Genomic DNA, 21,667 nt, shown 5'->3' on the forward strand with positions numbered 1-21,667 from the left:
ACACTGCCAAGCCACTTTGTGCGCAGAAACTCCTCAGTTGCAGCGCTGCAAAAAAAACCAAAACACCTAGACGAGAGTCGTAAGGCTATTTGCACAGAGGCTCCAGCACTCTATTGCCCATGTAGACACTTGATGGCTTTCTGCACTGTAACTGGCCTCCAGAGCTGTCCCATAATGCCTCAAATGACCACTCTGCTCATTGTTCTGAACTCGGCTACCCTAGAGACATGCGCCCCTCCCCTTTCAAAGCACCATTTCTGGCAGCCGTTGTGTGCTGTGCTGATCTGCTCCGGGACACAAAGCAAACCATTAATGTGAAATGCTCATGCTGTTGAAGACAGAGGCAGATATCTGAGTGTGAGAGAAGAGAGAGATTGCTGTGAGGAGAGCCCAGGGAGAGAGGGAGGGGCTGATGTCGTGGTTTCCCCCTCCCCCTGCCTCAGGACTAGCTGCTTCCTGCCACTGTCTGAACTTACAAGACAGCATACTGATACACTCTGTCCCCCAAAACACACTGTCTCTCTCCCCTCCCCATACACATACACACTCCTGTCACACACTCTCCCCCCCGCCCACTTCAGTTGAAAAGCAGCTGGCAATGTAGTAGGATGCCCATGGAACAATGGATTGCGAAACCTGCATCGTGTGATGCTGTGCCTGCCTCATGAGGCATTGCAAACCCTTCCCAAAGCACCCTGCGGCCAGTTGCACAGTGGGATAGCTAACACAATGCACTGCTGTCTTTGCCGTTGCAAGAGCTGCTAATGTGGATGCGCTCCAGCGTCACAAGAAGCACGGTGTGGACACGCAATAGCGGTTTAATTCCAGTGTTTTAATAAAATTGGTATAACTTGTGGTGCAGAAACTTGCCAGTGCAGACATTCCCTTAGATTACACAGGTCCTGGCTTGTTATAAAATTTAACAGATTTACCTGGCCATTTCCTATAAGTGAATACCTGGCTGGTAAATACAATGCTGAGTGGTCTCTTCACATCTGATAAGGTCTCCAACAAAGCAAAGGGCTTTTATCTTCATAGGAATCCTTGAAAGTGTTTACTTAACCCTTTCCTCCACCACCACTGCCACAGGAACCATAGCAACCAGGCAGCACTCCATCCTGGTCTACACAGTTAGGTCCACATAAGACAGCTTTGACCCAATTATGTCAGTGTACACACTACAGCCTTGTCCCACCGATTTAAGTGCCGTACTGCACTGACATCATAACTCCACCTCCATGAGAGGCGTAGGGCTTATGTCAGTGTACTTAGGGCAATGCAGTGTCTGTGTAGACAATGCCTTACTTACATGGGCTGTTGACTATCTTGTCAATTTCATGGCTCCATGCTGGAAATTGACAAGGAAGCCAGGCAGCTAGAGCCTTGCTGCCCCCAGGCTCCCCACTCCCAGCTGGGCTGCTGCCTGGAGGCTCCCCACCAAGGGAAACAAGAAGCCAGTAGCCCCATGGTCCCAGCTGGAAATAGGGAGGTGAGAGCTGGAGGGACAGGGCAGCTGGGCTCCCGGCGGGGAGTCCTGACTCTCAGGCCCACACTCTGCCCCTCTTCAGTCAGTGGAAGCGCTCCTGGTGAGGACGCACACCACCAACAGAAGAAGGGGTAGTGTGGACATCAGCCATTGCAGTAATTAACGCGGTGGCTATAAGTCAACCTAATATAGGTTGACTTAGGGCTGTAGTGTAGACATGCCCTCAGTAATGAAAAGGAAACAGGCTGCCAAGCCCTAGCTAGATATCTTGGACAGGTTTTGTCAGGTAAGGGCTTGACACAAGACAAACAGACTGAAGGTTCTTTAACTCCTAGAACCTAGAACTCCTGCCAGCCACACAAGTCCTTGGGAGGATATTTATCTAAATACAGCCTCCAGAGAATTACCCTCTGGGGGGTTTATTTTCTCAAGATTCTTTTGTAAACAGTTAAGTAACAATGCACTAAAGTGGTAGTGCAAAAGAGATCTGCAATGTTTGTTCAGTATTAAGGGTTTATTTCAGGTTTATATGGCAGGTCAAATATTCCCTTATAATATCTGACTATGCCACTCAGACAAGAATACAGCATACACTTTGATTTTCTTTCAAAAATGAACAGACAACATGTATTTGCCCCTCCCAGTTCCTTTAGTCATGACTCAAATTAAATTCCCCAGGCCCCAATGGGAGATACAGGTAAGGAATTCACGATCTTTCAAGTAATAATAGGCCCCAATTCAGAAATGTGCCTAACTTTAAGCATGTGTGTGGTCTTATGGATTTCAATGAGCTTATTCACATGCTTAAAACGTTTAACCATAAAGTACATTCCTTAGCTGGGGCCAAAGTTGATAAGTCTAAAGTTTTGTCTCCCATTTTCCTGTATTGCATCCGTTTTCCAAGTCAATGTAATTGTTTGAATTTTTCTTTCTATAACAAATACTTTAATGCTCTTTAAAAAAAAACAAAAAAACCCCACCAACGACCATCAATACCCAACACTGCAACACTCATTATCCTCCCTGCAACAACAGCCAACGTATGCCCACAGCAGAGAGATCAGTAGGGAAAGAAGCATATTCAAGAGCTTGCTCTAAATCAAGGGTAGGCAAACTACAGCCCGCAGGCCGCATCCGGCCCACCAGCTATTTTAATCCAGCCCTTGAGCTCCCGCTGGTGAGCAGGGTCTGGGACTTGCCCTGCTCCAGTGCTCCAGCCAGGGAGCAGGGTTGGGGCCGCTCCGCACAGCTCCCGGAAGCAACGGCATGTCCCCCTTCCAGCTCCTATGCGGAGGTGTGGCCAGGGGGCTCTGCTCCACATGCTGCCCCCATCCCAGGCACTGCCCCTGCAGCTCCCATTAGCCGGGATGGCACCTGCGGACAAGGCAGCGCACAGCTGAGCCGCCTGGCTGTGCCTCCACATAGAAGCCATAGGGGAGACGTGTCGCTGCTTCCGAGAGCCACTTGAGGTAAGTGCTGCCCAGAGCCTGCACCCCTGAGCCACCCCCTGCGCCCCAACCCCCTGCTCCAGCCCTGATCCCCCTCCCACCCTCCAATCCCTTGGTCCCAACCTGGAGCACCATCCTAAACCCCAAACCCCTCATCCCCAGCCCCACCCGAAAGCCCACACCCCTAGCCAGAGCCCTCAGCCCCCGCCATGTCCCAGCTCAGGGCCCCCTCCTGCACCCTGAACTCTTCATTTGTGGCCCCACTCTGGAGCCCACATGCCCAGCCAGAGCCCTCACCCTCCGACACCCAAACCTCAATTTCGTGAGCATTCATGGCCCGCCATACAATTTCCATACCCAGATGTGGTCCTCGGGCCAAAAAGTTTGCCCACCACAGCTCTAAACTGTGTGTTTTTAAAATGATGAAGCTGTTGTCACTGTGTAAAATTAAGCACACCATTCTGGGAAGAAAGTTATTTGATGAAAAATAAATCTCTGAGATGTGGCAAGGGTAGTAAAATATTAATCTAACTTTGGCTCTTGTTGTTTTCAAACCTTGGCCACAGTACATCAATCAGAAAAATTATGGCTTTTAATTACTTTAAACATCAGGGAGTTTAAACATTGCAAGAGTTAGCTGCTTAGAACATGTTTTAAAGGGCTCAAGAGCGCTACACTCAACGAAGGTTATAACACACTGCATGTGAGTGAGCATTAACAGAAGCGAGGGAAGCAGCCACATTCTGTAGCACATAGCTTCAACTGAAGTGTGAGAGCAAAGATTTTCAGAAGTAACTGGTGATTTGGGGTGTCTCAATTTTGGGGTACTCGAACTGAGATACCTTAAAGGGGCCTGATTTTTCAGAGGTTGGTACTTTGCGCTCTCTAAAAATCAGGCCCCTTTAAGGTATCTAAAAGGGCATCCAAAAATTGAGGAACCAAAATCACTAGTCACTTCTGAAAATCTTATCCAAAATATCTTTGTCATGTGTTTTAAAATGTTATTTTTAAGCAATTAATGTACCACTGTTCTGATCTGGTGGCTATAGTCTACATGATCAGCTTCCTGCATCTGCAATGAGAAGGCTTTGGTAAACCTCTGTCCTTCCTGTTCTCGTCATCGTTTCAGTAGTCTTACTCCCCCACAGATACAAACCAACAGAGTTTATGGAAGAAGCAGAGGAGGAGAACTCTCTTAAACAATGGTTTATAATTGAATTTTAAAGGCTGATTCAGAAATATTCCACAAAGAATAACATTCTTGAAAATGGGGATTAACATTTTACCAAACACCTTTCTAGCCTCAGAGAGAAAGTTTCTAACTAGGAGCAGATATGGATACAAGGGTATGGAGGAGCCTCCAGTGAGGGCCAGAGATATTCTGGTAAGGAGCCCTGTTGCCATCCAGCCACAGGTGTAAAAAAGGGAAGAGGTATTGGTATTTCTACCAGGGTTTTGTGATTCTGTTCCACCCTCCTAATTCTAGTACATACCTTTGCTGCTGATTAGAGCCTTCCCAAAGTAGCAATGGGAAACAAGTGAATCTTGGCAGTTTCAATGAGGCCTTCAAAATGCTAAAAAGCAGCAGTAAAACTAACATCAGACTTATTAATTTCCCTCTGCTGCACATGGCAAAGCTAAGAGCAGAGACACCTGAGCTGTCTGGCATGCAAAGTCCAAAAAGATAACACCATACATCAGTTAACATTGGAAGGTTATTTTTGCAAAACATAAGAGCTAGTAACTTTTTGTAATAATGAAAGCTTAAATTATCCCTAAATTGATGGTGCAGACCTTCACGCTCACTAAAGGAAGCTGCCTGCTCACCATTGGCAAATTAATTTTTCCAAGTCCTGAGTGCAAGCTTCTCTCTCAACAGTTTAACACTCTTTTGAAGGGCCTCTTACATATCCTAGCAGCCGTAGCTTTGTTTCATACTTCCAGTGTGATGGTGACTGTGCAGAATTAGCCAGCACCAGATGTCAGTCATAACTGCCAATGTCAAGCAAATGCCTACAAAAGTGCTGGATAGAGCATCCAGGGTCTTAAAATATTACTCTTTCCTGTTGTCCTCTGGCTTAAGGATAAAATTATCTTGCTACTGCACTTAAAATGATGTATCTTTGTTTATATTTTACTTATGCACCAGAGTTTACTTATGTACCCGAGTTTAACTATTTTTTTTAACTCCTTTAGTACCATAGCAGAAAAATAAACCACTACAAAAGATGTGAACATCTGCAATATCCTGTTGTGGTTATTTTTCCCCCCTATTTCTGCTCATGATCTGACATTGCCAGCAGCATACACTTCTTTTCTGGGCATACTCAGACTTTACAGCCGTTTACTCTAGATCTTGGCCCATCTAAGATTCCTTAGCTAAATTCAGTTAATAACTACAAACACATTTACAATCCATCATTCTACCAAAAAATAGGACAAAAAAAGGATTTAAAAAAAAAACAGAAGAAAAGAATTTCAGAAGTGACTAGGGTACCTCCACTTTTGGGTGCCCAACCTGACACCTAAAAATAACCTGACTTTCACAGGAAAGTACTCAGCTCTTTCTGAAAGCCAGGCCTCTTTTATGTATCTCAAGTTGCCCACCTCAGAATTACGAGTTGCTTTTGAAAAATCTTGTCTTAAATGGTTTGTAGAAGCTTACACAAAACATTTGTCATTTAGGCAACTCTTTTTTCTGGTTTCAAACTTAGTAACCAAAAGCATAAAGAAAAACAGGAAAATACACACCATGCGCAATAATCAGTTTGGAGTGCAAACAGCATGAAGAAAACAACTTAGAAATCCACATTTTATACTTTAAATTTGAAGGAAGGGGATTATTTTGCTTTTCATTTCTTTGGCTAATTAAAAAATATGTTAGCATCTTGATTATCCATTGTATCACAATACAGTGAAGTACTCATTTATAATAAATAATAACAATACCTAGCTCTTGTCTAATATTTTTAATCGGAAGAACTCAAAGGCAGTAAGTATCATGATCCCCATTTTGTAGATAAGGAAACTGAGGCACCTGGAGGTGAAACAATTTGCCCCAGGTCACACAGCAGGCCAGTGGCAGAGCCAGGAATAGAATCCAGGTCTCCCAAGTCCCAGTCCAGTGCTCTACCTGCTAGATCACACTGCCTTCCTAAAAACAATACTCTGTACTTTTTATTTGTAATATGGCACAGCTTGAAGATTACAACCCAGACATTGTACTTGTCAATAAAAAAATGCCATATCAGTAAAAAATATCAAAAACAAACAAACGTGTGCATCTTTGCCTTTAGCACAGTCACATACTTTTTCAAGGGGGACAGTATCTTTGCCACGTTTATCTAGTCAGATATAGAAGAAGCTTGTATATGAACTAATCTTATTTTCTATTTCATGACTATTGAAGAGTAGAAGACAATCCTTATGTTTTAGGAGTACTTTTAAAGTGACCACTCTTAACCATTAAATAAAAACAACCTGTCCTGCCATGAACACCCCAACAACATATGTACTAAGAGAAGAGCTGTTTGAGAATATATTTTAGAAAGAGAAAATGTTGAGGGTAGTATAGGATTCAACATCACAAACTCAGAACTGTACCTTTCCACGTCTTTCCTCAAACTATATCAAATCTGAACATATTGGAGAGAAAAAAAATTTGGGAGAGGAGTTTGTTATGCTTTAAGTTGCATGAATGATTTTAATGTTTCTTTCAAATAAGTCTTATCCACAGTCATAAAAATATGCTTTAGAAGAGCTGGGACATCTCTTTTCTAAATGCTTGGGTTGCCAAGTTGAATTCTCTCTGTATTTCCTTGTATAATAAGGCTTTAGACCAATACCATCCAGTTATAATAAAAATTCCTTTTAATAGAATAATTCAGTATAGCAATCTTTTAAAAGAGCCCTAAAATAACATGGACAAAAGTTTGCCATTGCTGAAAGGCTAACATAAGTACAGAACATGGTATGATACTTCAGTTTTTCCCTACCATCCCTAAAATCAGTCTGAGCTGATTCTATAACTCAGGGATCAGCAACCGTTGGCACGGTTTGGATGTCCCAGGCCAATGGGGGCTGTGGGAAACGGCGCAGGCTGAGGGATGTGCTGGCCACCGCTTCCCACCACCCCCACTGGCCTGGAGCGGCGAACCTCGGCGAGTGGGAACCGCGGGTCGGCCGAACCTGTGGACGCAGCAGGTAAACAAACCGGCCTGGCCCACCAGGGTGCTTAGTCCCCCTTCTTAAGTAACAATCCCAATCTTTTCAATCTTTCTTTCCATGGTTAAGTAAAAAAAAGTTTCCCTTGTTCCTCTTTTTGTTTACATTGATTGCCATAAAAATGAAATTTAAAAAAAACAAACAAGGATGTCATTACTGTCATCTTTTAACTGACACTTCTGAAGAAAACAGTGACAGTTAGCAAAAATATCACCTTCAGAATAATAATACTGTTTCCATAGCTGACTGGAAAAAGCTCTCTCAGAATGTAAAGAACAAGGATGCAAATCAACCCTTGTGTACCAGTTACAGCTCTGTTTGGTTTGAATATTATAGCTTGATTTGCCCAACCAAATACTCCCAACTACATGAAAGAGAATTCAGCCCCTCCTTCAGAATGGAATGCCTTTCCTGAGCTGATCAGCAAAACCCCCACCCTCTCCTCACCTAAAATGTTCTGGAAGTCTCACATCTTTTGTGATGCCTATAAGAAATTAGCTAACAAAGGTGTTGTTATGGAGCAACTGGAGATAGTCTCCATGTGTTTATGTGTTTGCAAATACTATATATGTATGTGTGACTATTGTGACAGGGTCAGGCCAGATGGATACAGGAGAGTGTTAGAGGGCAGATATATTAGTCCTAGATTAAGTAGATCCCTTTTCCTTGGGTAAGATAACAGGGGCAGTTCCAGAACAAGCAGGAACTTGCTGGAACCAATTAAGGCAGGCAGGCTAATTAGGACACTTGGAGCCAATTGAGATGAAACTGCTAGAATCAATTAGGACAGGCGGGCTAATCAGGGCACCTGGGTTTAAAAAGCACCTCACTTCAGTTTGTAGTGTGCATGCGAGGAGCTGGGAGCAAGAGGCACTAGGAGCGGCAAGTGGAACAGTGTATTGCTGGAGGATTGAAAAGTACAAGCATTATCAGACACCAGGAGAAAGGTCCTGTGGTGAGGATAAAGAAGGTGTTGGGAGGAGGCCATGGGAAAGTAGCCCAGGGAGTTGTAGCTGTCGCACAGCTGTTCCAGGAGGCACTCTAGACCAGGGGTAGGCAACCTATGGCACACGTGCCGAAGGCGGCACGCGAGCTGATTTTCAATGGCACTCACACTGCCTGGGTCCTGGCCACCGGTCTGGGGGGCTCTGCATTTTAATTTTAAATTAAATGAAGCTTCTTAAATATTTAAAAAACCTTATTTACTTTATGTACGACAATAGTTTAATTATATATTATAGACTTATAGAAAGAGACCTTCTAAAAATGTTAATGTATTACTGTGTTATACCAATAAAAACTAGCAGGATCTTATTAAGAGGGATAAGGCAAAGATGCCACATTTATTGTAAATATAATAGTAAAACAAAAGATAACAGTAAACAACATTGTTGTACCACTTATTTCTATTACTACTTATTACTACACACACACACACACACACATTTATTCAGGTTCTGTATAGATGTTATAGTTACCAGCCTAGACGTTGCTCATGCCAAGTTACTGGCCAGGTATCTTGGTCATGAGGATGGAGCCGAGTCTGTCTCAGATGCATCTGATGCTCCTGGAGGCTGGCAGCAGAACCATAGACTCAAAGTCCTCAGTCTTTAGAGTCCAGTTTTATAGGAATTTATTCCTATGTCAGTCCATGAGAGTTGCTTCATTCTGCTGTTGCTAAATCAATCAGCAGGTGGCTGGCTCCATGTTATCAGATGTTTGTTTTTAATGCCTTTGAGGTGTGGTGGGGTGGATTCCAGTTTGCCCTCCGGGGGTCATCTGATTGATCCCACTTGACACCTTCTTCGGCCAACACTGAATTCTTCAGGCTGGTAACTCCCTAACCATTCATTCATTATTTAAACTAGGCACTCATTCACATACATTCTCTATCTTAATCACATCTATTTTACTGTCTTTTTACCTTTTGGGGTGTTACCAATTTATGTGAGACTCCCTGTCTTTTAACAATCAAAAATAAAGTGAGATGAAAACTTACAGAGGGTGGGGGTCTCTATCTATATACTATAACAGCTACTGTTTTGGCTTACTTACAGTCAATTGACGTGTAACAAGTTTTATACAAAGTATCTCTTTGAGTTTAACAAGTTATATACCAAGTATCTCTTTGAGCAGGCTTCACACAGACACAGCTGGTGGCTTGCAGGTTAGAGGCTAAATGTTGGGAATCACAAATTTATAACTTAAGGTTTATGTGAGAAGTAAAGTATTAATTAACAATAAATCAATAAATCATTTCTCATATAAACCATGTCTAATATAAACCTTCTTTAATATCCCTACAACTGGCACACGAAACCTTAAATTACAGTGAATAAATGAAGACTCGGCACAGCATTTCAGAAAGGTTGCTGACCCCTGTTCTAGACAGATGCAATGCACAGGGCCCTGGGCTGGAACCCGGAGTAGAGGGCGGGTCCAGGTTCCCCCCAAACCTCCCAACTCCTGATCAGACACAGGAGGAATTGACCTGGACTGTGGGTTCTACCAGAGGGAAGGTCCCTGACCCACATGGTGACTCTCTGAGGCGAACAAAACTGCCAATAAGCACAGGACCCACCAAGATAGAGGAGGAACTTTGTCACACTATGCATGGCTAAACAGATAGAAAAATATCATCATCGAGACATGCCTAATTCTCAACTCGACCACTTTCCTTCTATGTTGAACCTCTTCTTCTTACCCTTTGTCTTATGTCTGTCTGCTATTTGCGTTTACTTGTTGCATCAGTGATCCTTTCAAGTGTCTTTTTTTTTCCTGAACTGCTAACCCCACTTCCTTCCCTACATCATGGGTCTGCAAGCAGGAAGTAGGGACCATAGTGGGGGAAAAAAAGCATAAAAAGGTTATACTTAAATAAAAACCCCACAAAGACCCCACTGGTCTACAATTTTTGAGAAGTCGTCTGCTTCAGAGATAAAATGTGCTATTTATTATGTATTTTGATGTGCTGAATTCAAATATGACAATTAAAACTACTACTGTTTCTAAGTTATTTAAGTTTTCACCTTTTATGTCTCTGTATATTGTGTAGATAGTAGAGTTTTAATCATAAATTGTAAACCTAGGTCTTTTCATATGTTTATGGTTGCTTTACATGATAATATTTCACCTGTCCTGTTTATGTAACACTTTAAAAATCAGCAAAAGGGTTATATAAATAAAATGTATTATGAAACAAAAGGCAAAAAACTATTATGTACATAGTTTAGTCCTATTCAGTGTCTACTCGGCGCTTCTTGGCTTGTCTCTTGTATTCATTAAATGGAGCATCTCTTGTCACTGTCCAGCAATAGTCTGCAAGCATTGATGGGCTCCATTTGCCCTGATAGCGTTTCTCCATTGTTGCACTGTCCTGGTGAAGTCGCTCGCCGTGCTCATCACTCACTGCTCCGCAGTTCGGTGGAAAAAAATCTAGATGAGAGTGCAAAAAATGTATCTTTAGTGACATGTTGCAACCAAGGCTTTTGTATGCCTTGAGGAGGTTTTCCACCAACAACCTGTAGTTGTCTGCCTTGTTGTTTCCGAGAAAATTTATTGCCACTAACTGGAAGGCTTTCCATGCCGTCTTTTCCTTGCCACGCAGTGCATGGTCAAATGCATCATCTCGAAGAAGTTCACGAATCTGAGGACCAACAAAGACACCTTCCTTTATCTTAGCTTCACTTAACCTTGGAAATTTTCCACGGAGGTACTTGAAAGCTGCTTGTGTTTTGTCAATGGCCTTGACAAAGTTCTTCATCAGACCCAGCTTGATGTGCAAGGGTGGTAACAAAATCTTCCTTGATTCAACAAGTGGTGGATGCTGAGCACTTTTCCTCCCAGGCTCCAATGACTGTCGGAGTGGCCAATCTTTCTTGATGTAGTGGGAATCTCTTGCACGACTATTACCATTCGCAGAGAAAACAGCAGTACTTTGTGTATCCAGTCTGCAGACCAAGCAAGAGAGCAACAACCTTCAAATTGCCGCAAAGCTGCCACTGATGTTGGTCATAGTTTATGCACCTCAAAAGTTGTTTCATGTTGTCATAGGTTTCCTTCATATGGACTGCATGACCAACTGGAATTGATGGCAAAACATTGCCATTATGCAGTAAAACAGCTTTAAGACTCGTCTTCGATGAATCAATGAACAGTCTCCACTCATCTGGATTGTGAACGATGTTGAGGGCTGCCATCATACCATCGATGTTGTTGCAGATCACCTTCCATGAAGAAGAATGGGACAAGATCCTTTTGACGGTCACGGAACATGGAAACCCTAACATCACCTGCCAGGAGATTCCACTGCTGTAGTCTGGAGCCCAACAGCTCTGCCTTACTCTTGGGTAGTTCCAAATCCCTGACAAGGTCATTCAGTTCACCTTGTGTTATGAGGTGTGGTTCAGAGGAGGAGGATGGGAGAAAATGTGGGTCCTGTGATATTGATGGTTCAGGACCAGAAGTTTCATCTTCTTCCTCTTCCTCGTCTGACTCAAGTGAGAATGATTCTGGTGCATCAGGAACCGGCAGTCCTTCTCCGGGGAGTACTGGGCGTATAGCTGATGGAATGTTTGGATAATGCACAGTCCACTTTTTCTTCTTTGACACACCTTTCCCAACTGGAGGCACCATGCAGAAGTAACAATTGCTGGTATGATCTGTTGGCTCTCTCCAAATCATTGGCACTGCAAAAGGCATAGATTTCCTTTTCCTGTTCAACCACTGGCGAAGATTTGTTGCACAAGTGTTGCAGCATATGTGTGGGGCCCACCTCTTGTCCTGATCTCCAATTTTGCAGCCAAAATAAAGGTGATAGGCTTTCTTAACCATAGTGGTTATACTGCGCTTTTGTGATGCAAAAGTCACTTCACCACAAACATAGCAGAAGTTATCTGCACTGTTCACACAAGTACGAGGCATCTCTGCTCACTTTGGCTAAACAGAAATGTGTCCCTTTGCAAAATCAAACACTGACAAATAAGAGAGCACGACACTGTATGATTTCTAGAGCTGATATAGGGCAATTTGTTCAGCAGAGTGATGGAAGCTTCGTTATGATTGCATCATCCATGACTTCTAGGAATAACATGATGCAATTCATATCATGAATGATGCAATACCAGCTTCAGATTGCATCATTCATTGTTTTGCCTAAAAAGCAAGTACTGTCCAAACCCAGTCATAGATTTATTCATAGATCCAGTCAAAGATGTATTTTAGTCATTTCTGGTTTAAATTGAGATCCCTTCCCTTTATAACTCACTTATCCTCCACTATTCCCAAGTCAAGGGTCGTATATACGGACCCAATAGCATGTCTTGAAAACTAGAGCCAATCAACAATTTTAAGCATCATTTTCGTTCTCAGTGACCCAGAATTAGTAAAGTTTGACTACATTTATTTCAGAAGCATTTTGGCTGTAGAGCAGTGTTATTTAATATCTTGGAAGCCTATTAAAGTTTAACAGTGTAGGTAGAGAATATGACTAAATGTTAACATACTGCTTAGACTGTTAAATGTACAAAGTAAACACTGAGTATGGTATGGCCAAGTTAATGTTGTTGTAGGAATATTAGGCCCGATTTTCAAATCAGTGGTCCCAATTTAGCCAGCAGACAATTACAAGAAAAAAGCATGAATGAGTTGTGGGTGAAAATAGTGCCCGCAATTCAATCTGAGTTCAAAAACTCTGCTATCAAAAATGGAGGCTTCACTGGGAGACTTCAACTTCCAAATCACCTGTCTTTTCTGCATTTAATTTCCTCATCCCTAGTGCTACGTTAGTGTACAGTTTTTGCATTTAATGTAGTTTGCAGAGCATTCTGAAAGACTCTTCAGAATGAAAAGTGCTCTGTAACGGTAAGATAATTTAATAAAAGTAAGAAGCTGTAGTACCAATGGGAGTTGCAGGGAGGGAAAACAGTGGTGGTGACATATAATCCCGATCCATGAATCACAGCTCCTCAGCCTTGGTGTGAATGCTTACTACCAGCCTCAACAGGCTAGTGATAAGAAATAGTATGTATGTGAGAGATAAAGAAAGTCAATATTGAACTATTCTTTAACACTCCTTGTGCCCATAACAAGGGGAAAAATACTACGGTACTCTTTAAAAGTACAGTTATTTGAGAAGATTTAAACTAATCACTAAGCACATCTGTCTAAAAAAAGTTTTTTAAAGTACAATGGAAAAGGTATATATGAATGTCAATTCATGGAAGTTACATACAAATGGTTATTAAAAATGTCACTTTCATATCTCCCTACATCTTCACATTCTTATCCTATGTACACACCAATGCCAAACACAGCCTTGGACAAGAGAACATTAATGGAAAAAAGAGCTCAGGTCCGATTAGAGCTTTCATCATGGGCCTCGGACATGCAGCACAGGGAAAATGTACACAACCAGTGGTTGAAGTTCCTTTCTGGGCCTGAATTAGCTACTTTTAATGTTTTGTGTTTAAAGCCAAACACTGAAACAACTCCAAAACATTTTTGTGAGATCACTAGTCCAGATTCCTCAATTTCCATTTCAGCAATTATATTTCTGCTTATATAAAAACACCCCCTTCACTAAGAAGCCTGCCACACTGGCAGGCAGTACAGTGCTCAGTTACACCGAGAGCTGGATGCTACTGCGGCCCATTCCCAGGGGACAAGGAGCACTTTATTTCACACATCAGAACCCCTCTTTCCCCAGCAATTAAAGCAGGTGTGACTGGCCCAAAAGGCAATCAGCAACCCTCCTCAGAAAAAGGGAGAGTGGCCTGGATGTCTAGTCTGGGTTACAAAGAATACAAGAGAGAGTGTTTTCCGGGAAGAAAATAGACTCACCAGGAAAAAAAATCCATTATGATGTCACAAAGTTACAAGCCTTCACGTATGGCTTTCACTGTGAAAGTTTCATTCTCTCCCTAAGAATTATTGTAAGCTGTTTAAGATCTCAGACAACCCAGATGTAAAAATGGGCTAAACAAAAGAATTCAGTGAAAAATGCAGATATGGAGGACAGGGCTACCTTTAAAATGGAACTCTATAGTCAAAGCCCTCACTAGGGTTCAGGGTCCCTCACTCTCTTTTCACACCACACGTAAGAACTATAATACACAAGGGCATCATGGGTCTCAGAGCCCCTAGTAAAACTTGGGAACCAGGGGCAGTGCATTTTCAGCAGAGGTCACTTGCTCTGGAGTTTCCTGCCCCTAGAAGCTAGGATATGTCTATGAGCCCTAAAAGAGACAAAGCCGAACAAAAGATAACCGCACAATCTCCCTCAAGCACAAAGAAATAATATGGCCAGTGAGTTTCTCTCTCCACTCACCCCAAAATGTCATCCTCCAAAACAACCCACAGATCTATGATGTAACTGAGTGAAGACTGGAGAGAACAGTCTGATTCTGAAGAGCAACAATGCTTTTTAAAGTTTCTGTGTTTGGTGCCTAAATACTGTGGTGATGGTCACGCGATATATAGACATTCTGATCAACCAACTCGGGCTCCTCCAGCAAATCAAGCCAACTAAGGACTAGAGCTAGTTTTTCAGCTAAATGTTTTTTCATTTGAAAAGGCCAATTAGTGAAAACTGAAACTATTTAAGGAAAAGGTAACTTTCCTGGTTAGAAAAATTTATTAAAAAAGTTTTGAAATTGTCAAAACACATCATTTTCAAAATGTCAATATTTTTTCTGTTTGAAATTATTTTTATTTTGAAATTTAAGTTAGTTTATAGTAAAAAAAATTAAACCAATGTTTAAAGGTCAAAATCAAAATATTTACAAATGTTTCTATTGACTCAACACAAAACAAAGTTTTGGATTTTTGTTTCATGAAGATGTTTGAGATTTCAAATTTTCATCTCAATTCAGGATGGAAAAAATATTTTAAAATTTTGAAAATTCTTGTAGGACAAGAAAACCATTTCCCACTTAACTCTGGTAAGGGCCCAACATATTTCAAGTAAGGTAAAAAAGTAAAATTTTCTTTTCTTTTAAAGTTTGAGTTTGAGTCCTTTTAAAGTTAAAGTCCTTGTAGCTCAGAAGTGGCAAATTCAATTTATTGTGCCTTCATTTTTGCTTCACACTTCACCTGTAAGACTGCAGAGCAGTTTTAAAATGTCCTAAACCACAAAAGTAAGATCATCAATAGATGAAAAGAGCATGACTGGATGCCCTCTTGTTCTGGGGCAGGAAACATCTGATCAAGAGATTTCCCTGTAGTTATTTTTCAAAGCGACCCTGAAAATTGACAGTAAATTGCACAAGATGTGTGAACCAAGTGAAATAACTTAGAGAGAGAGACTGAAATCCACCATGTTGACAGAAGTAAAGTACAGATCAGCCAGTGAAATATTCTGAAGAAAGAGCTACATGAATGTCAGAGGCGTTACTGAAGGACAATGGCAGCTTTCGTGCCGGAATGTAATTGAACTTCTAGAATGTCAAGCATGCTCTTACAATTTAAGTATGCTTGTTAGACCAGCTGGGCAAGGAGGAGGGAATCTAGTAAATTTGGCATGTAAATAGTTTCCAGTAATTTTAAAAGCAATTAGGTCATATAGTACATTGGACATTGAATAGGCCTTCGGTTCCAAAAGGAAATCTAGTTTGTTGACATCGTTTGTACCTTGCAGATGATTTTGTCATTTTAGATAAGGATGGAGGGCTAGATTCATCGCTGCATTGGTAGGAACCAGACTTGCACATCCTTTATCCTGGGACTACTAGGAGTCAGTTTGGCTATCCTGAGAGCTGCCCAAACATAAGAACATAAGAAAGGCCGTACCGGGTCAGATCAAAGGTCCATCTAGCCCAGTATCTGTCTACCGACAGTGGCCAATGCCAGGTGCCCCTGAGGGAGTGAACCTAACAGGCAATGATCAAGTGATCTCTCTCCTGCCATCCATCTCCATCCTCTGACGAACAGAGGCTAGGGACACCATTCTTACCCATCCTGGCTAATAGCCATTTATGGACTTAGCCACCATGAATTTATCCAGTCCCCTTTTAAACATTGTTATAGTCCTAGCCTTCACAACCTCCTCAGGTAAGGAGTTCCACAAGTTGACTGTGCGCTGCGTGAAGAAGAACTTCCTTTTATTTGTTTTAAACCTGCTGCCTATTAATTTCATTTGGTGACCCCTAGTTCTTGTATTATGGGAATAAGTAAAGAACTTTTCCTTATCCACTTTCTCAACATCACTCATGATTTTATATCTCTATCATGTCCCCCCTTAGTCTTCTCTTTTCCAAGCTGAAGAGTCCTAGCCTCTTTAATCTTTCCTCGTATGGGACCCTCTCTAAACCCCTAATCATTTTAGTTGCCCTTTTCTGAACCTTTTCTAGTGCTAGAATATCTTTTTTGAGGTGAGGAGACCACATCTGTACACAGTATTTGAGATGTGGGCGTACCATGGATTTATATAAGGGCAATAATATATTCTCAGTCTTATTCTCTATCCCCTTTTTAATGATTCCTAACATCCTGTTTGCTTTTTTGACCGCCTCTGCACACTGCGTGGACATCTTCAGAGTACTATCCACGATGATGCCAAGATCTTTTTCCTGACTCCTTGTAGCAAAATTAGCCCCTATCATGTTGTATGTATAGTTGGGTTTTTTTTTTCCAATGTGCATTACTTTACATTTATCCACATTAAATTTCATTTGCCATTTTGTTGCCCAATCACTTAGTTTTGTGAGATCTTTTTGAAGTTCTTCACAATCTGCTTTGGTCTTAACTATCTTGAGTAGTTTAGTATCATCTGCAAACTTTGCCACCTCACTGATTACATAGGGGTCTTGCAGAACCTGGGAATTAGGAGCATAGGAAAGCCACAACCAGGCCTCTTCCTGCAATCCAACAGGTCCCCAGTATTGGCATCTCCTGTGGAAGTGGAGTGGGGAGCAGGGCAGCACTGTGCTTGCCACAGAGGCCCCTGCACTGTGGGAGGCCATAGAGTGGCTTCGGGGTCACTTTGCACGGGTGAATCAGTCCCACTATGATTAACATAGAGAGAGGACTTCAGGAAATTCTATACAAAATCCCTAACATTTATTTTTCCAGATCTTATGTCATATAAATGAGAAGGAAAGGAAAGTGCACGAAGTAGGAAAATTCATGAGAGGCTGTTTCCCAGTTGCAATTTTGTCCCCTGCCAAATGGAAAATTTATCAGGACAAGGACTGTTTTCCATGAATAAGGAGACATGGAAATATTTACTTACATAATATCAAGACGCTGGCTAAGAACTCTGAGGCTGAAATTACCATCTGAATGAGAACAATGTAGAGATGGGGCACATATTTCTAAGGCCTGGTCTACACTGGGGGGGGGGGGGTCGAACTAAGGTATGCGACTTCAGCTACGCGAATAGCGTAGCTGAAGTCGAACTACCTTAGTTCGAACTGCCTACCTGTCCAGACGCCGCGGGATCGAAGTCTGCGGCTCCCCCGTCGACTCCACCACCACCGTTCGCGGTGGTGGAGTTCCGGAGTCGACGGGAGCGTGTTCGGAGTTCAAACTATCGTGTCTAGATTAGAAACGATAGTTCGAACTCCAAGAAGTCGAACTCTACGTGTCGACCCAGCGGGTAAGTATAGACCTACCCCTAGAGAGGTTTGTAACATTGTTACCTTATTATTATTATTATTACATCCTTCTCAAACTGATATTGGTGCAGAGTGGAAGTTAGTCTCTTCCATTCCTCTCTGTCATTTGCTACTGTTTTCATCAGCTCTACGGTGTTGATATTGACTGTTAAACCCTCCCTGATAAGAGCTCTTCTTAAGGTTTCTCTTAGATGCCTTTGTTTCCTCACACCAGTTGGATTTCCACTTGACAGCTTCACGCAGGAGTCTGTTAATATGTCTACACTGCAATTACACACCCGCGGCTGGCCTATGCAAGCTGATGGGCTCACAAGGCTGAGGCTAAGGGGCAGTTTAATTGCAGTGTAGACAGCTGGGCTTGGGCTGGAGCCAAGGCTCTGGGACCCTATGAGGAGAGTGGGTCCCAGAGCCCAGGCTCCAGCTCAAGCCTGAATGTTTAAACTGCAATTAAAGAGGCCCTTAGTATCAGCCCTGCAAACCCATCAGCTGGCACAGGCCAGCCACAGGTTTTTAATTGCGTAGACATATCATGTGTGTTGGCATACAGAATACAGAGCTCAAATAAGTCCACCTTTTCTTTCTGATTCTGGTGGAAATAAGCTTCTAGTTGGTGATTTCTTGTATCTCTTTGCTGGTGAATAAATCTTTCCAACAAATGCCCAGAATCTTCCATAGGCATTTATTTTCAAAGGCTTCTAGTCTTCTGTATAACATTTTATAATATTACAGAGGATTATATTGGCCTGCATAGAGAATAATGCTCAGGGGGTAACCTCAGTCCCTGGAAGGGAACATAGCCTCATTCTTCCTGTAAAATATTATATACCTCTATAGCATTATATAAAAAATTAAACAATATTTCCATTTTAACTACATTAAAATAGCATCAGTGCTATGAGCACTCAAAAGCTAGCAAAGTTAAAGTTGTCCCATGAATGCTTAGCAGTACCTCTCTGTGAATATACATGCAGGATACAGTCTTTAGATTACATTAGCGCACACTGTTCCTCAAATAACTGAATAGCAGACAACTTTTCTATAGCCAGCTGAGTGTGAGTCTTGCAATGAGGCAATAAATCTAACAGGGTGGATCTGATTTAAATCAAATTGATTTAAATCACTAGTCAGGAAGACTCGATTTAACCATGGTTTTCTACATAAAAGTGCATTCTTGTTGGTTGTTGTAACCTTAATACATATTCTTCACAACTCAGAGATAGATGTAGGTTTCCTTTTTAGAAGGTACACACTATACATTTTTAAACAGTGATTTATTTTGAAAACTTTTCAGATTAGTTTTACAGCTATATCAGAAAATGAATGATTGTTTGGTTATTTCGTTTACCAAAGGTAACTGAAGCAGATATTTATGAAGTCATTGGGAGGTGAACTATCTCCAATTCAACAGGTTAATCATTAATATTAACTATCTTTAGATAGGTTTTTTCCTCAAAGCATTTTATCAAAAAAAATCCAATTTAAAAAAAAACTCAGATTTTTTTTTAAATTATTGATTTTTATTCACCCTGAAATCTAACAGTGCTACTGCTATTCAAAATAACAAATCAAGTTTTCATTTTCAGAGTGAAACACATTAAAGAATTAAATGAAATGTAACAGTTCAGGACAGACATTAACAGTTGTTCCTATATTTTAAAAAAAGTATTACAATTTGTGTGTGGGTCATATCTCAGTCCCACTTGAACTCATTACAAAATTTAATTTCTAGCCACAAAATACAGTTGTATGTTTCAGGTTAAAGTCCTCTACTAACTCACTTACTTCTCTGTCAAAAATCCTTGTCTGTTTAGAATCCTAAAGACACAAGGTGGGTGAGACAATTTTTATTGGATCAACTTCTGTTGGTAAAAGAAGCTTTTGAGCTACACAGAGCTCTTCTTCAGCTTGTCTCTTTTCCCCAACAGAAGTTGGATCAATAAAAGATATTCCCTCACCCACCTTTGTCTAATATCCTGGGACCAACCCTCCTACAACAAGACTAGAGTCCTAAACTCAGTTAATTTTATCAGTAATAAATTGTTGCATTTTTTCTCCAATTACTCCTTGTTTTGATACACAGCATCCCAATTAAGATTATTTTAGATTCATTTAGGCAAAAAGAATCTCTAGTGGGTCATCTAGTCCATTCCATTGTATTAAGGCAGGATTCATTTCATCCTGCTCTACGCTACACTGCCTGGAAGAAAAAATCTAAACAAATTAGTGACAGATGAACCTCAAAATATGGGAAGTTCAGCTTGAATTTCAACAAGCTTACAAAAGGCTAGATTCTTACCTGGTCTTTTAGCCCTCAAAAGCTGGGTTACAAAAGTCACATAAGCAGGCTTGTGGATGATAATTCAGCTCACTCTCTTCTAGTCCTGGCAAGAACCAGGAAGAATAGAGGCAAAACTGAAAACCATAGCTACAGATTTAACTGACGTTTTCTGAGCTTCCACAAAGATTTGGTATGGGGGCTCACTTTACATTTGGGACCAAAGTTTAGGATGATTTATACTTTATCCAAATGGAAAATCTCTAACACACATCCTCTTCAGAACTGATGCCTATGCACTTTTAGTGGAAAAGCCATTTAAATCACTATCAGGAAGATGTCACCGATACATTTTGTTCAGAGACTTAGATGGAAGTATGCTTGGCTTGTAATCATTTGTGTGAATGTTCAATTTAAACTGCTGCCAAGACACAAAAACGAAGTCCAGCTGCAGTGAATGAATTCAAGTAAAAAATAGGTGTGTGAATAACAATGTATGGCACACATAGAAAACATTAATAATTCCATAGATAAAGGGACACAGTCAAATCCTAAATGGTTTGAACCCTGGCTGAAAGATCATCTTGCTTTAGGGTGCCAGACAGCAAATGTGAAAAATCGGGACGGGGGCGGAGGGTAATAAGAGCCTATATAAGAAAAAGACCCCTATAAAATCGGGACGTCTGGTCACCCTATCTTGCTTCCCCAGTGATATCACAGCAACTGCAGTCAATGGAGGTACTCAAGCTAAAAGCCCCCTGGTTTAAAAGGGAGGGGAAGCTGTGGCACTGCATTCTCTGTGAAGAAGTCTTGACTCTGTAACTCACTTTGCTAAAAATCAACAAATCCAGACACTGTCAGACTAAGGTGGGGGCACGCAAAACGGCTCATCAGGGAGGATTAAAATGAGGTTTTGAGGTGGGCATTTATGGTGGGTGGAGGGGGCTGCTGAAAAAGGAATGTGGGTTATCAAATAGGCTATACTGTGAAGGAGCCTTGAGTGGTAACGTTTTTTCTATTTAAGATATTTATCTTTTGTTGTATTTGCAACATTTGTACATGGGTTAGGCATTGTACATGGATAAAAATACACAATCAAGTCCTTGAAGACATACATTTAACATACTTGTACAGTGCAGTTAAGCACATCTGCTTATATAATTTAATATTGTCTACAAGGTTTCTATTTCTCCAAATCTGCTCTTTAATTTGCTGTATCTGACTCAGATCTACGCTGAGGGGCTGTGGTAGAACTGGTGACTTTGAGCATATCAGGTGGAAGTGTTCTTTTGCCTGATGTTACTGGAGGTGCATATTGTAGTGGCCCAATATTTTTAAAACAGAAATCAACTACACTTCAAGGCTTGCTTTACTGGGATATAATGATGTCCTAAATACTGTATTATTTTTATCCCCTTTTGCATCTGGTACTCTTGCAGCTAAAGAAGTACTGCCACAGAATCATGCTCCAATTAATGAAAGGTTTGCTAAATACAAAGGTATGTTACAAGTAAAAAAAGAATATGTACCATTTATATACAGACATGGCAACTCTTTATTATGTATGTAAACCAGCAAACCTTGCTGGCATCTCTCATTAATATGTAACCCTTCTGCCAGG

General features: G+C 41.3%; 1 protein-coding gene across 2 annotated transcripts in view; it reads right to left on the reverse strand.

Annotated features, from left to right (window-relative positions):
• MBOAT1 (membrane bound O-acyltransferase domain containing 1) overlaps positions 1–21,667 on the reverse strand; it is an 83,436-nt gene that overhangs the window by 55,593 nt on the left and 6,176 nt on the right. The gene's annotated exons all lie outside the window — the stretch shown is intronic.

Source organism: Mauremys reevesii, linkage group 2, assembly GCF_016161935.1.
Source record: "Mauremys reevesii isolate NIE-2019 linkage group 2, ASM1616193v1, whole genome shotgun sequence".
Lineage (NCBI taxonomy): Eukaryota > Metazoa > Chordata > Testudines > Geoemydidae > Mauremys > Mauremys reevesii.